Source organism: Hevea brasiliensis, chromosome 16 (assembly GCF_030052815.1).
Source record: "Hevea brasiliensis isolate MT/VB/25A 57/8 chromosome 16, ASM3005281v1, whole genome shotgun sequence".
Taxonomy (NCBI): Eukaryota; Viridiplantae; Streptophyta; class Magnoliopsida; order Malpighiales; family Euphorbiaceae; genus Hevea; species Hevea brasiliensis.
This window is the reverse complement of record NC_079508.1, coordinates 66257101-66272962: the sequence shown is the minus strand read 5'-3', so window position 1 is coordinate 66272962 and position 15862 is coordinate 66257101. Positions and strand designations below refer to the sequence as shown.

The 15862-nt window shown below is 34.3% G+C and overlaps 2 pseudogenes; one reads left to right on the top strand and one right to left on the bottom strand.

Moving 5' to 3' along the window:
- Positions 1–160: 160 nt before the first annotated feature.
- LOC110646085 (protein NSP-INTERACTING KINASE 1-like) lies at positions 161–14152 on the top strand (annotated as a pseudogene).
- A 101-nt stretch (positions 14153–14253) lies between these two features.
- LOC110646086 (F-box/FBD/LRR-repeat protein At1g13570-like) lies at positions 14254–15346 on the bottom strand (annotated as a pseudogene).
- Positions 15347–15862: the final 516 nt, after the last annotated feature.

Sequence of the window (15862 nt, the reverse complement as noted above, 5' to 3'; positions counted from 1 at the left end):
GTGAGAGTGAAAAGAAAGCAGAGGCCAGAGGGTGTGTCTGGGACTTAAAAGTGAAAAGAACGGTGAACACTGGTGCCATAGGCGCAGCGACAGCGAGACACAAAATTCAAATTAGCGCCTTTGGATATGGGTTGGAGTGGGCGATCGCGGGTACAAAATCATGGGCGGGTTGGGGCCAGTGGACTCTAAAAATGGGCTAAGATTGATTGTCCATGGTTAACTGGGCCACCTCATTTTCTGAGTTGTGCGCACATGCTTTAGATTTAGGGAATAATAGATTATTTTGAATGATTGGTGCACTATTCTTTAATACATCATATGCACTCTATAATTTGCCGATAAATAGTGTCCAACCCAAAGTCTTGATTTGCAGTCTCAAATTCTTATAGAGTATTTAATTTAACTATTTATTTTTAACCTTTGATTTAAAATCTATCTTTCACATATAAGTCAATTTAAACTCACTTTTAGGAACTACATTTATTAGGACACCGAAAGTTTTTAAATTCTCCACTAATGGTTGTAGTCCGGGGAGTGTGGAGTGACTTATAATTGTAGAGGAGAAATGAGTCCGTGATGCTCACATCTTTGTATTTATTCAGGACAATATTCTGAATGCTTAGGATTCTGGAATTCTTGCAACACGGCTGTTTGAAAATTTTGCATAATAGCGGTGAGCCTATCTTCTTGTATAAAGATCAAATGCTACACTAGAAGATTTAGGCAATTTTGTAGTCCATCAAAATAATACTTATGGCTCTGAGCAGATTTTGTGGCGAAGTTTTGATTGTCCTACTGACACTATTGCCAGGGATGAAATTAGGAATTAAATTGAGAACCAGACATAAGCGGTTTCTTACTTCAAGCGTAAGCTCTGTGTCCCCTGCCTCGGGATCTTTTGCCATTGCCATGGAAACCAATTGGTAATCTGGCGACTAGGGAAGATTCTCTCCATGATCCTCATGGCGTTCTTGATAATTGGGATGGGGATGCTGTTGATCCCTATAGCTGGACTATGGTCACTTGTTCTCCTGAGAGTCTTGTCATTGGCCTGTAAGCCATCCAAAATCTCTCATTTCTACATTCCAAAAATTTTAAAACGTAGCATTTGAGTAGAACAGTTTATTTGAAATCAATTTCAGGGAACCCACAAATGATAAAAATTTGAAGTTTCTGAAATTTTCTGATTGCAGGGGAACTCCTAGCCATAATTTATCTGGTACTCTTTCTCCAAGCATTGGTAACTTGACCAATCTTCAAATTGTGTAAGTGTCCACAAACAGATGGAAAGTTCTAAGTAAGGATCTCTCCTTTTTGTTTCTGGCCTTGACATCTGTGGTGTTTTATAAAATTTGCACGCTCTTACAGAACAACAATATCACCGGACCAATTCCTGGAGAGTTAGGGAAGCTCTCAAAGCTTCACACACTTGATCTTTCTAGCAAATTCTTCATTGGTGAAATTATCTGAGCAGTCTTCAATACATGTAAGTACAAAATCTTCTCAAAGACACTGTCGGTGTTATACATTTATGAATATCCCACATAAATTTTTTACTTTGATTTCTTAAACCTCATATAGGAGGCTAAATAATAACAGTCTCTTTGTAGCTTTCACAATATCATTGTCCAACATGACCCAGCTTGTGCTTCTGTAAGTCTAAAGATCCTATTCTTGTGCATCAATGGTTTATATCCAGACTGAAATGTGTCATTGAAGAAGGTTTTGTCTATGGATTTCAGCGACTTGTGTCAAAATACAGAGAGGAGTGAAAGAAAATATGATCAGAATAAAAATAATTGCTTTATTGATCGTTTTTATCTTCTATATATACAAAAGAATATATTTGGAGGTTACAACTGTTTCTAAAAGCTTGTATAACAGCTTTGATCCAACTCAGCATGAAACTAATTCTCCCGCCACTAATAACTTGGCTATTCTCTACACTATTCTCTACAGCCCCCCCTAAAGATGGAGATGGGTTTTGCGTAACCAATCCCATCTTGGACAAGTTGTGATGAAACAAGGGAGTTGTGACTGGCTTTGTGAGAATATCTGCAATTTGGTCTTCAGCAGCAATATGATTTGTAACAATGAACTTGTCTTGCACTTGCTGCCTGACAATGCGACAATCGATATCGAGTTGTTTCGTTCGTTCATGAAATACCGGATTTTCATAAATGTGTATCGCTGCCTTATTGTCACAATAGAGTGGAATAAGAAGTGAAAGTGGTAAGTGCAAGTCATGTAATAAGTAAGAGATCCATTGAAGTTTGCATACCTGTCACTGCCATACTTCGATATTCGGCTTCAACAGATGATTTGCTTGCTGTGGACTGTTTCTTTGATTTCCAGGAAATAAGAGATGGACCCAAGAAAATGTAGTAGCCTGTTAACGACCTGCGAGTCATAGGGCATGTAGCCCAATCGGCATCACAATAAGCACGAATAGACAAATCTGTGTTGGCAGGAAAAAATAAGCCTTTAGCAGGTGTGCCTTTGAGATAATGCAATAGGGCATGAAGGGCATTCCAATGATTTTGCCTTGGTTGTTGCAAAAATTGACTAAGATTTTGAACTACATAAGAAATGTCTAGTCTTGTGAGGTTCAAATAGAGCAAACGGCCCACTAATCTTCTATACCTCTCGGGTTCAACATACAACTCATTGGTAATGTCATCAAGCCGTAAACTCTTGCTCACTGGAAACTCCTTTACCTTGCAATCCATCATTCCAGCATCATGAAGAATGTCTAGTGTGTACTTGCGTTGACTAAGAAACAAGCTAGAGGAAGACTTTGCAATTTCTACTCCAAGAAAATACTTGGCATAACCCAAGTCTTTAATGGTAAATGAGGTGTGGAGAAATTCGTTAACGGTAATGATATCAGATTCTTGAACAACTATGATTAGTATATCATCGACATAAACCAGTAAAGCAAGAAAATTGGCATCAGACCCTTTGGTGAACAAGTAGTTGTCATGAGCAGACTGTGCAAAACCAAATAAAAGTAACTTTGAAGTGAGCTCTTTATTCCACTAACGTCCAGCTTGCTTTAGGCCATAAAAGGACTTTCGCAACTTACACACTTGGCCCTTTTTAGCTTTATGATGCCCTTCAGGGGGTTTCATATATAATTCTTCATCAATAAACCCATACAGATATGCATTATTAATATCTAGGTGATGTATAACCTATTTTTCGTTGCAGCAATAGCCAAAAGAAGTCTCACAGTAATTGTTTTAACTACTGGAGAAAAACATGCAGTGAAATCAATCCCTAGCAATTGATTATAGCCCTTGGTGATAAGCCTGGCTTTGTATCGTTCGACCGTGCCATCTGGGTTATATTTGACTTTGAAAATCCATTTTGAATCGATGGCCTTCTTGTTAAACTGCAGGGTAGTAAGCTCCCATGTGTCGTTCTGTTCCAAAGCATCTAATTCTTTGTGCATTGCATCAACCCAATGTGGGTCATCTTTTGCTCTAAAGTAACTGGCAAGTTCATGAACCATAGACACATGTGCAAAATATTGAATATATCAAGGATGAAACACAAGATAAGCAAAATGAAAGGTACCTTGTTTGAGATGTGGAGCTGATGAATTAACAATGGAAGGTTGATTAAGATCATGTTGAGAAGGACTAGAAGACTGAACAGTAGCAACGAAGTCTTGTAGCCATGCAGGTTTGGAAGAAATTCTAGTGCTGCATCGTATGAGAGGTGGATTAAATGAGGTGGAGGAAATTCTAGGTTGATCAATATTTGTGAGGGTAGATGGAGTTGAGGAATGAGGGGTAGGAGGTGAATTTTCTGGTTGTATTAAAGAAACGATGGGGTTATCATTTTGACTATTGGACAAAGATATGTTGGGGAAATTAATATTGTCATTTATCATATTAGGTACAGTAACTTGGGTAGTAGGTGGTGAAGTAGATGTGTCAAGTTGTGGGTTGGAAAGGGAAAAGGGAAACACTTGTTCACAGAAAGTAACATATCGAGAAGTGCAAATGATTTGGATATCAAGTTTGTACAGTTTGCATGCTTTTTGTCCTGGTGGGTAACCAAGAAAAATGCAACGGTATGCTCCAGGTGCAAACTTTGTCTTATGTGGTGTAGTATTGGTAGCATAGCATAAACAGCCAAATGTTTTGAAGGATGTATAGTCTAGTGGTTTTCCATGGAGCATCTCAAATGGGGTTTTCCAATTCAATAACTTTGTGGGTAAGCGGTTGATGATAAATGTAGCTGTAAGTAGTGACTATCCCCAAAATTTGCTTGGTAGATGAGATTGAAACATCAATGAGCAAGCCACTTGAAGTAGATGTTGATGCTTGCATTCTACGACCCCATTCTGTTGAGGGGTGTAAACACATGATCTTTGACGTATTATTCCACGATCTTGGAACAAGTGGTTGTAAGCAGAACTAAGAAACTCACTACCGTTGTCACTTCTGACTATCTGGACCATCACTTGATGATGGGTTTGAACCATATTCAAGAAGGTAGAAAGCACAGTAGGTGTCTGAGTTTTATTGTGCAAGAGAAACGTCCATGTAGCTCTACTATAATCATCAACAACTGTCAGCATGTAATTAGCATTTGTAATTGACTTCACATGATATGGCCCCCATAAGTCAATATGTATGAGTTGGAAAGGTGATTCTGAGGGTGATTGACTGATAGGAAATGGTAGCCTGCGGTGCTTGGATAAATGGCATTTATCACAGTCATCCATATTCGAGTTGAAATTGATTGTGTGTATGTGAGAAATTATAATAGGTGATGTGTGTCCCAAACGGTAATGCCACAATCGTCTATGTTCAGAGAGGCTTTTATTTATATCAGTACATGTATTATTTGATGACATATGTTTGCCAGTAATAACAATGGGTATGGTAGGTTGTAAAATGGCTTTCTTAGTTGAGGGTACTGTTGCACTGTTCAGTCTATAGCGGCCTCTCTCCAGTCTCCTAACAGCAACCAACTTCTTAGTCCATCGGTCCTGAAGGAAGCATTGGTTATGATCAAAAATAATAGTAAGGTGGTTTGTATTGGTTAATTGGCTAACAGATAAAAGATTACATTTAAATTTGGGTAAGTAAAAGACATTTGTCAATTTTAATTTTGGATGTAATATAACTGTGCCTATTTAATCTACGTATTGTGTGGAACCATCAGGTAAGTAAACATATGTGGTAGTGGTAAAAGTTTGATTTGAATCAAAAAGTGATGGGTCATAAATCATATGAGTAGATGCACCTGTGTCTATAATCCAATCACCAGTGTGTTTACTGTTAGAATTAAGATAGTAATGCTTAGAACCCATACCTGAAAATCCAGCTAAACCAGAAAAGTTTTGGCAACTTTCATCATTATTCATTTTGCCTTTCATGTATTTTTTTACCTCCAGATGCACTGCATTTGAGAACTCCTTTCCCCATTCCTCTGACTTCTTAACAGTAGCCTCAGATCCCACATCATCCAATGGAGTGTCATAAGTTGTCATATATGCCTGTGGCTTATTGAATTTCTTCTGTTTGAACTCACTGAGCCAATTTGGGTATCCATGGAGTTTGAAGCATGAGTCATGAACATGACCTGTCTTATTACAATAAGTACAATGGCGATCTTCCTTCTTATCTCCTTTCTTAATGCCCGAATTCTTCTTGTTCCCAAATTCCTTCTTCTAAAAATTTCCTTTTGCCATCATCACCACATTCTCATTTGATTCAACAATGGTATTATGAACTTCTCTTTGCTTTTCAACAGACAATGCCATAGAATATGCTTTGCTAGCATTAGGTAATGGATCCATTAGTAGTATTTGGTTTCTTACATTATCACATTCACCACCAAGTCCCATTAAAAATTGAATCGTCTTGTCATCTTGATCAAAATCAGCCACCTCCTTTGATGCACCACAGGTACAGCCACAAGAACATACAGGAACAGGCTTTAAACATTGCAATTCGTCCCACATCTTTTTAAGTTCGGTAAAATAAACTACCAATGACATGTTTCCTTGAGTGAAAAAACTAATCTCATGTTTGATATTGTATACAATGGGCCATTACTCCCACCAAATTATTGTTCTAATTCTTTCCACAAATCTTTTGCAGTAGTAACATATATGAACGCTTCAACCAAATTTTTTGAAATAGAATTTAAGATCCAGGAAAACACCATACAATCCACACTCCTCCATTTTTCATAGGAAGGAGATTTTTCATCAGGTTTTGTGATCTTACCATTAACAAATCCCAATTTATCTTTCACACATAACGCAATTACCATCGATCGTCTCCAAGACAAATAGTTTGATCCATTCAACGGCACACTTACCAGTAACATGCCTGGATTATCGGAAGTCTGCAAAAGAAATGCCTCCTCCATGGACTGATTCATCGGAGTTGAACTGTTGCTATCTGATTCCATACTACAAGCAAGAACTTCCAGCGGAAACACAAAGAAAATGAAAGCGAATTCGAATCTGATTGTGATTTCGAAACAACACTCAATCTCAGTAAAGAAAAATCATGGCTGCCATAGCTACACAGCTTTACTCTGATACCATGTCAAAATACAGAGAGGAGTGAAAGAAAATATGATCTGAATGAAAATAACTTCTTTATTGATCGTTTTTATCTTCTATATCTACAAAAGAATATATCTGGAGGTTACAACTGTTTCTAGAAGCTTGTATAACAACTTTGATCCAGCTCAGCATGAAACTAATTCTCCCGCCACTAATAACTTAGCTATTCTCTACACTATTCTCTACAACTTGTCTTACAATAATCTCAGTGGCCTTGTAGCCAGATTCCCTGCTAAGACATTCAGATAAATCTCTCTCCTTTCTCTTTCATTCTCTACACAGTGAATTGCACACTTAAAGTTTTGAAACTTCTATTGAATTTCTTGACTGTTGCAGCATTGTTGGAAACCCTCTAATTTGCCCAACTGGGTCCGAATCAGACTGCTTTGGGACAACACTAATGCCAATGTCCATGAACTTGAGCAGCACACAAAGCAAGGATACTGGACTAACTCTTTCCTTCTTTTTTCCCCCCTTCCATAATTTGATAGTTAGAAGCGCAAGTTTGCTATTGGGTTGATTCTGACCTTAACCTCTTTGTATCTTAAGCTGACTTAACTTCTGGCAGAACTGGGAATCACATAATAGCCCTTGCTTTCGGCTCTGGTGTTGGTTCTGTCTCACTCATCATTCTTGTTCTTGGATTACTTCTATGGTGGAGGCAAAGGCAGGATCAACCAACATTTTTTGATGTCAAATGTGTAATAATGAGTGTACTTCTTCACTTTAATTAATATACAATGGCTCCCTCTGATCAATCACAAATCTCTTTGAAATATCAGAACGACACCACGAGGAAGTTTCTCTTGGAAACTTAAGGAGATTTCAATTTAGAGAACTTCAGTCAGCAACAAACAACTTCAGCAACAAGAATATACTTGGAAAAGTAGGCTTTGGCAATGTGTACAAAGGGATTCTCCAGGATGGGACTGTTGTTGCTGTCAAGAGGCTTAAAGATGGCAATGCTGTTGGAGGAGATATTCAATTCCAAACTGAAGTGGAGAGGATCAGCCCAGCAGTGCATCGTTACCTTCTCAAGCTGTACGGATTTTGTATCACCCCAACAGAAAGGGTTTTAGTCTAACCATACATGTCCAATGGCAGTGTGGCTTCCCGCGTCAAGGGTAACACATACTGCTTTTAATATCAAGGATGGTTAAGTTTATTAGTCTAAAATGCCACTTTAAGTAGGTGAACTAATCCATTTTCTTTGGCAGGGAAACCAGTTTTGGATTGGGACACCAGGAAAAGAATTGCATTAGGAGCTGCAAGGGGACTATTATACCTCCATGAGCAGTGTGTTCCAAAGATAATTCATAGGGATGTTAAGGCAGCAAATATATTGCTGGATGACTATTGTGACGCTGTGGTATGAGATTTTGGGTTAGCAAAGCTTTTGGATCATCAAGATTCACATGTCACCACAGCTGTGAGGGGCACGGTTGGGCACATAGCGCCAGAATATCTTTCCACAGGCCAGTCCTCTGAGAAAACAGATGTTTTTGGATTTGGTATCCAACTTCTTGAATTAATCACAGGCCAACGAGCACTAGAATTTGGCAAGGCAGCTAATAAAAAAGGAGCCATGCTGGACTGGGTGAGCACAATCTCCTTAAGATATTTCTTGCTAGAAAATCTTTCAGAAACTTTCATTTAAATCCATTTAAACTAAATTACAGTTGTTATGATAGCAGGTAATGAAAATTCATCAAGAGAAAAAGCTTGAAATGCTTGTAGATAAGGATCTAAAGGGTAACTAAGATAGAATTGAGCTTGAGGAGATGGAACAAGAGGCTCTTTTGTGCACCCAATTCCTTCCAAGCCGTAGACCAAAAATATCTGAAGTAGTTAGAATGCTTGACGGTGATGGGCTTGCAGAAAGATGGGAACTTCTCAAAGAGTAGAAGCAACCAAGTCCAAACCCCATGAGTTCTCTTCATCAGATCGGTATTCTGATCTCACAGATGACTCTTCATTACTCGCCCAACCAAGCAATGGAGCTTTCTGGACCAAGGTGAATTCTTTACAGATCAAATTTATAAGTGAAGTTGTTTTGTAATAGTGCCGTGATGATTGAAGGTTCTTTTTTGGTTGTATAATACGGATATTATCAAAACTCCAAAGGGTTTAGAAGTTTCCATTGAATTGTACAGATTTTGTTTTTTTGTGAAACTGGCAATTTTTTTCGATGAAAATTAATGTATTTGTATTCCAATTAAGTGACAATTATGATGAGGAATCCAGTTTAACTCGTGACCTCATATATTCAGTATGCTAACTAGATTATTAGGGTGTCCCAACTCACGAGGCTTTCTGCAGAGCAAGCTCTGGGGATGCTCAAATATATGCAGATTCGCCCTTCCATTCTTGACTGAAGTTTTATAATTTTAGGCATTAAATAAATACAACGGTAGCGTAATGTTTATCCTGTAGAGGTCTCACTTTCATTTTTTAGACCATTTTGCAACTAAAACCTGTCGCTTTTGAATTAATGGAAGCACTGTAAGGACCTTCATCAGTCCAGTGATTTCTCGCGTCCTCTGTATTGTAATCGCAACTCACACAAAGCGTAAACCATCTATAAGAAATTTTAAAATGATTTTAAATTCACATTATATTGCTTGATGGTCAAAATTACGAGGGAGTTTTGCTGCATATATTGATTATCTTCCAGTCCAGTCAATGGTCAAGGAGATAGCTCCTCCATGATCCAATTCAATCCATCCATATAAATACATTAAACTCAATTTTAGCAGCATATGACTTCTGCTTTAGTTGAAACTCATTGTAGAACATCAAATCAGTCTTCAGTTTCAAGTTCAGGTAATGTGCAAAATTATGTATTTCAGACTGAGGAATAGTCTAAGAGGGAGTCCAAAAAAGAAAATAAATTGATCAAGAAGGGAGGAATTGATTCTGATTACTACTGCATGGATTAAAAGGACTCTTAGCACCTTTTTTAAAAATCCTGATATGCAGCTAAAAAACTTGAGAAATTGGCTGACAAACTAAACTGTTTATAATGATTTCGTAATTCTCCAACAGCAACGGACAGATTGATCTCATGTAACTGATTATTAAAGTGATTACTAGCTAAAATAGAACACACATGGCTTGTACTGGAACTTCAAGCTGCTCTATTTTGCAAATGGTTTACTTCAATTTCGAATGCTGCATGATGTCCCATATAGAAGTTTCTGTAGAACTTAATTATCATCCAAATACCAATGAACGTGCTAAACAAAACAAAATATCATATAAATCGCAACAATTAATCAAAATTATGATCCCTACTTTAAAAATTGAAATGCAAGAATCTTGAAAAATATAATTCTATAATCTTGTAAGATAATAAGAAGACTAAATCAGGTCATGATTGAATTAGATTCAAACACCATATATGGTACCCACAACAATTTCTAAGTTGTGAGATTGAGGGAGGATCAGCTCTCGAAACACAGCCTTTCCCTGCTCTTTTCGCAGAGATACAACTGATATATTATAAAAGGATGCTACAAGTACTGCTGATAAGTTAAATATGAAAAAATGGAAAAGCAGATTAAACAAACACACCTGCTAGAAAGTACCATGTCATTAAAAAACGTTTAGACAAATTTAAGATCAATGAATGGCAAGATTTGCTAGTGTGATCATATTTAATATTAATTACATTTTCGAATCCCTAAGGTTAATTATAGCTTAGTAAAACAGAATCCATCTACATTCATTGAGATAACGATATTTGGGGTTCTGCATCACCAATGGCCCTCAAGAGTCGTAGGATCAATATCATTAAACTAACCCAGTGACATATGCTCCACAGCATGGGTTAATTACCAAAAAGGGGTAATCAAAAATAAAATTTTACCAAAATAGGTAAGTTTGAAATTAATTACCAAAAAGAGGTGAATTATGCTGAGGTGGACAGACTGAGTGCAAGACGCTAACTATAATAGCGTTTTTAAGGTCCAGACGCTATAATAGCGTTGGGATAAAAAGTTTAAAAGGAAAGCTGGACGCTATTCAAAATAGCGTCCAGCTTTCCTTTAAATAATAAAAAATTAATTAAAAAAAATTTTAAAGGTTGGACGCTACTCATAGTAGCATCCAACCTTTTTTTTAATTTTTAATTATTTTATTTTATATTTTAAATATAATATAAATATTATTTTAATAAATAAAATTATAATATTTAATAATATATATTATAATATTTTTATTATAAATATTACTTTTTAATTTAAAATTAAATTAAAATTTAATAAAATAAAAATTAAAATTAAAAAAATAAATAATTAAAAAAAATTTAAGAAAAATTAGACGTACAATTTTTTTTTAATTTTTAATTATTTTATTTTATATTTTAAATAAATTAAAAATATTATTTTAATAAATAAAATTATAATATTTAATATTATATATTTTAAATTTTTATTATAAATATTATTTTTTAATTTAAAATTAAATTAAAATTTAATAAAATAAAAAATTAAATTAAAAAATAAATAATTAAAAAAATAAATAACTTGTATCTCTACTTGATATGTTCTGGGGTTAATTACCATGCGAAGATGTCATGGGAAAGAAAATATGAAAAAATGGTTAAAAATTTAAAAATTATAAGAATAGGGTGAGTTGAAAATACAGACGCGAGTCAAAATAACATTTTTAATTGGGACGCGAGGCAAAAAAATAACGTCCCAGAAAAAAAAAAAAAAAAAAAAGATGGACGCTACTATAAAATAGCGTCCTAGAAAAAAAAAACTGAACGCCCGACCTTTGTTTTAATATTTTTTAATACTTTAAATAAAAGATAAATATTATTTCAATAAATAATATTATATATTATAATATTTTTATTACAAAAAATTATTTTTTAATTTAAAATTAAATTTTAATTAAATAAAAAATAAAAAATTAAAATATTATTATAATAAAAAAATTAAAAAAATTAAATGAAAATCTAGACTCTACTTACATACGTCCAACTTCTAATTTAATTTTTGTAATTGTTTTATTTTTATATTTTAAATAAAATATAAATATTATTTCAATAAATAATATTATAATAAATAATATTATATATTATAATATTTTTATTATAAAAAATTATTTTTTAATTTAAAATTAAATTTTAATTAAATAAAAAAATTAAAATATAAAATATTATTATAATAAAATAATTAAAAATTAAATAAAAAGCTGAACGCTACTTATAGTAGTGTTCAGGTTTTTATTTAATTTTTTTATTATAATAATTTTTTATATTTTTAATTTTTTATTTAATTAAAATTTAATTTTAAATTAAAATTTATTTTTTTATAATAAAAATATTATAATATATAATATTATTTATTAAAATAATATTTATTATTTATTTAAAATATTAAAAAATTAAAACAAAAGCTGGACTCTCCTTAGCATCTAGCTTTTTTTTTTTAATTTGAATAGCTTTCATTTTTTATGATTTTTTTGAATGTTATTGTTAATAAAGTTTTTATGCTCTTGACTTTTTTTATTTTGTTCACATAAATTTTTCATATCACGCCCAATTTTTAGTAATTTTTATTTTTTCTTTTATCTTTGTTCGGTCCATTTCCCCCACAGCATTGTCAACGTCAAATGAAACAGTAGGCATAGTTGCTAGGTTGCCATTGCCGTTCCCTCCATCAGTATCTTTCTTGCCATTGATGTTTTTCAGAGTCTGACAGACGTACTCGGGGTTATTTTGATTTCCAACCAGAGATGCACCCGCCAAGGAATACTCGCGCATGGTCCAAGTTTCATCACTGCTAGTTGAAGTTGAAACATCCTTCTTTGCTTTGCTTGGCTTGAAAGTAAATCGTCTCTTCAACCTAATGAGTTTCTTAGTTCGGCTATTGTAAATCTTCTTTCCTGCATCGTTGCCATGCCACTCTACAAAAGCACCTAGCATTCCTATTTTTGCTAGGATCCTTCAACTCTGTAAGATAAACAAGCTCTTTTGGTCGTTTTCACGGTAATAGTAATAGATTTCCCATGAAGCCTCAGCATTGCGTCCGTAGAGGTCACACTCTTTGATCACATTCCACGGCAGTGGTTCACCCCTAATCTTCTTGGAAATATAATGGGTGATAAGTTCTTCGTCGATAGGTCTAAAATGAAACCCTACTGGCAACATCGTCAAAACCTACTATTGGTGAACTAGGTTTTATCACTTATGTGTTCTTCTCTCTAAAGAGCTTCTTCTTCTCTTCTCTCTCTGGATTCTCTTTCGTCTCTACTGTTCTTCTGTTTCTTGTTAAGTCTGTAACATAACCTTGACGAACGAGAAATTTTGTCGGAGCTTTCACCGCCTTACTCTTTTCCTCAGTTTTTCTATACTGCTTTGGTTTTTTTTTTTTCTTTTTTGTCCAAGCTATAGTTCTCCGTTCACCCGACTTTTACGATGCCTATATATATATAGTGGTGGTGAATTTCATTTTTTAAATAAATAAATAAATAAATAAATAAATATATATATATATATATATATATATATATACATATATATATAATTTTGAGATATATCCACGGAAAAAGTAGGACCGGGGCCCAGGTCCAAAATTTGTAAATATTTTCTAGTATTAAAAAATAAAACTGTTTAGTCTATTAAATTATTAAGTTTAAATATTTTGGTACCTTTATTTTTACATTAATAATTTTTTAATTTAATAATTATATAAAATTTATGCCAATGAATTTTTCAGTTTCTAAATATTCCAATATAAAAATGCTAAAAGTCTCAAAATTTAAGAATTTAATAGTCTGAACATTGCCACTCTAAGCTCTTTCCGCTACGTACAGAACCACAAGGATTAGAATAACACCCCAAAACTGACAAATTAGTATGGGGGGCAAACAAATTAGCATTTCACATTAGGCATATAGGATAGGATAGCTATTACAATTTCTTCTACGTAAATTAACCTGCCATGCAAAGTAATTAGATGCAGCCTTCCATAAGAAATTTCTAATTTTAGGAGGAATATCTGAGTGCCAAAAAACATCAGAATCGATAAATTAGAGCCTTGATTTTCATTGTTTTCAACCTCATCTGGCAACAAGTGGTACTAGGACTTCACTTAAAAAAAAAAAAAAACAAAAACTTCCCTTTCGTCATGATTGATCATTTTGAGTTGCTGCTCCTATAAGAATTCTCAAAATTGTATACTACGCTTTCTAAGCAGTACATGCAGATATCCAGAAAGTGCACCTTGAACCATGTCTCTTGCTATTTGCATTTTAGGGCTAAAAAAAAGGCGCACTTATTTACATATAGTTGATACTAGATAGCTAAACAGGCATTACCAGTTTAGGGAAAAAAAAAAAAAGGATCATCACAATTTAAATGCAAGGCACTTTCATGGTTAAGCCATTTTTTAAGAACAGAAACCTTGAAGATGAAAGGCTTATTGGGTTAAACTTATAAACTTCACATGCTCTGAAGCCTGCTCAAGTTGCAGTAACACTGATTCTGAAATCCTTTCGCCGCTGTATGTCACAATAGTCATTGATTCCAACATTGGCGAATGAGCAAGCAAAAGTTTTATGAATTCCAATTCAGTTCTTGTGCCAACAATGCACTTTCATGGTTAAGCCATTTTTTAAGAACAGAAACCTTGAAGATGAAAGGCTTATTGGGTTAAACTTATAAACTTCACATGCTCTGAAGCCTGCTCAAGTTGCAGTAACACTGATTCTGAAATCCTTTCGCCGCTGTATGTCACAATAGTCATTGATTCCAACATTGGCGAATGAGCAAGCAAAAGTTTTATGAATTCCAATTCAGTTCTTGTGCCAACAATGCCTCTAATATTTACTACTTTGAGTTGGTTGAGATAGAAATCATAGAGGCACTGTGATATAAAAAAATCCATTACAGGTTTATGCACCTCATCCAAAGTATCCACCTACACAGGATAACAAGATACAAGTCATCTTTACAGTATGCATATTCCAGTGCAAACGCAAACTTGCATTAATTTGTTTCTTACGACTGTTGACCCAAAAATTCACTATATAAAAAATGCGAAAAGCTGTTATATCAAATAACTCACCGTGATAAGATCTTTTAAGTTTGAAGACATGACGTCTCTCAGACTGGTAAACCTTACTTCTTTTAGTTCAAGGGCTGAGAGGCAGTTGAGCATGGCAGGGAGTCCTTGTGGGACATTCTCATTAGCTAGAAACTAAGAACAAACCATGAAAATATTACATTAGATTATTTTATTTAGTCTAACAATTTGACAGAAATATAAAAGCAAAATGAAGCAAAGTTTCAAGTTTAAAAGTAGTACATCAAGAAATTGACCGTGCAAACAAAGCCTGTCTATACCACCTAGACTACCCAAGACTCTGACTAAATTGCAATCTTTCCCCTGCTCAGGACGCCGAGACATCGTCCATCCATACACAGAAATCATGCGAATATCAACACTAACTAGAAGTGGATTATATCCAAAACAGATGTCTTCAATTTTAGAATCTAGTTTCAAGTATTCTAGGTTTGGATTATGGATCCTCACAAATGATCGATATTCAACACAGTTAATGAGCAGGGCAGTTGCAGATTAAACTTTCAAGTGTATCACTTGCTTAAAGACTTGACTAAGCTTGAGGCTTTTAAGGCAATCAAAACCTTTGAAAAAAAGCAGGAAGCTTGAATATACAGCCAAAAAGCTCCAAGCAACTGAGCTTTGAACCAGTGGTCCTTGGCAGAGGGGGCATTCTAATAAGTTGGGTGATTTGTCCTTCAATGCAATATATAAGTTCAGCTATATTTCAAATGAGAATAATAAGACGTACTGCAGTTATTTTGAACACAGCTATTTGTTCTACAATTTCCCAATGTAGATTGATTTGGAGGGGAGTGGTTACTATCAAAAAGTTTACATGCGATTTCCCGAATGAAGAGAGCATGATTCGAGTGGATGTGTGTCCAGCAAAAGCTTCCCCGCTGCAAGAGTCCTGGAGATGTCTTGAACATTGCAATCATTATCATACTTCCATTTGAATATATATATATATATATATATATATATATATATATATATATATACACACACATTAATTTCTTTTAGATTATTTTTATAGAATTTACTTAAAAAAAAGGAAAATAACAAACAATGAACTAAATAATTTTAAAATCCGTCTTTATGTTAATAATAATTCATCATTTCTGCGAGTTGTGTATTTTTATTTATATTTTTAAACTTTTAATTGATTTTTAATTAAAAAATATAT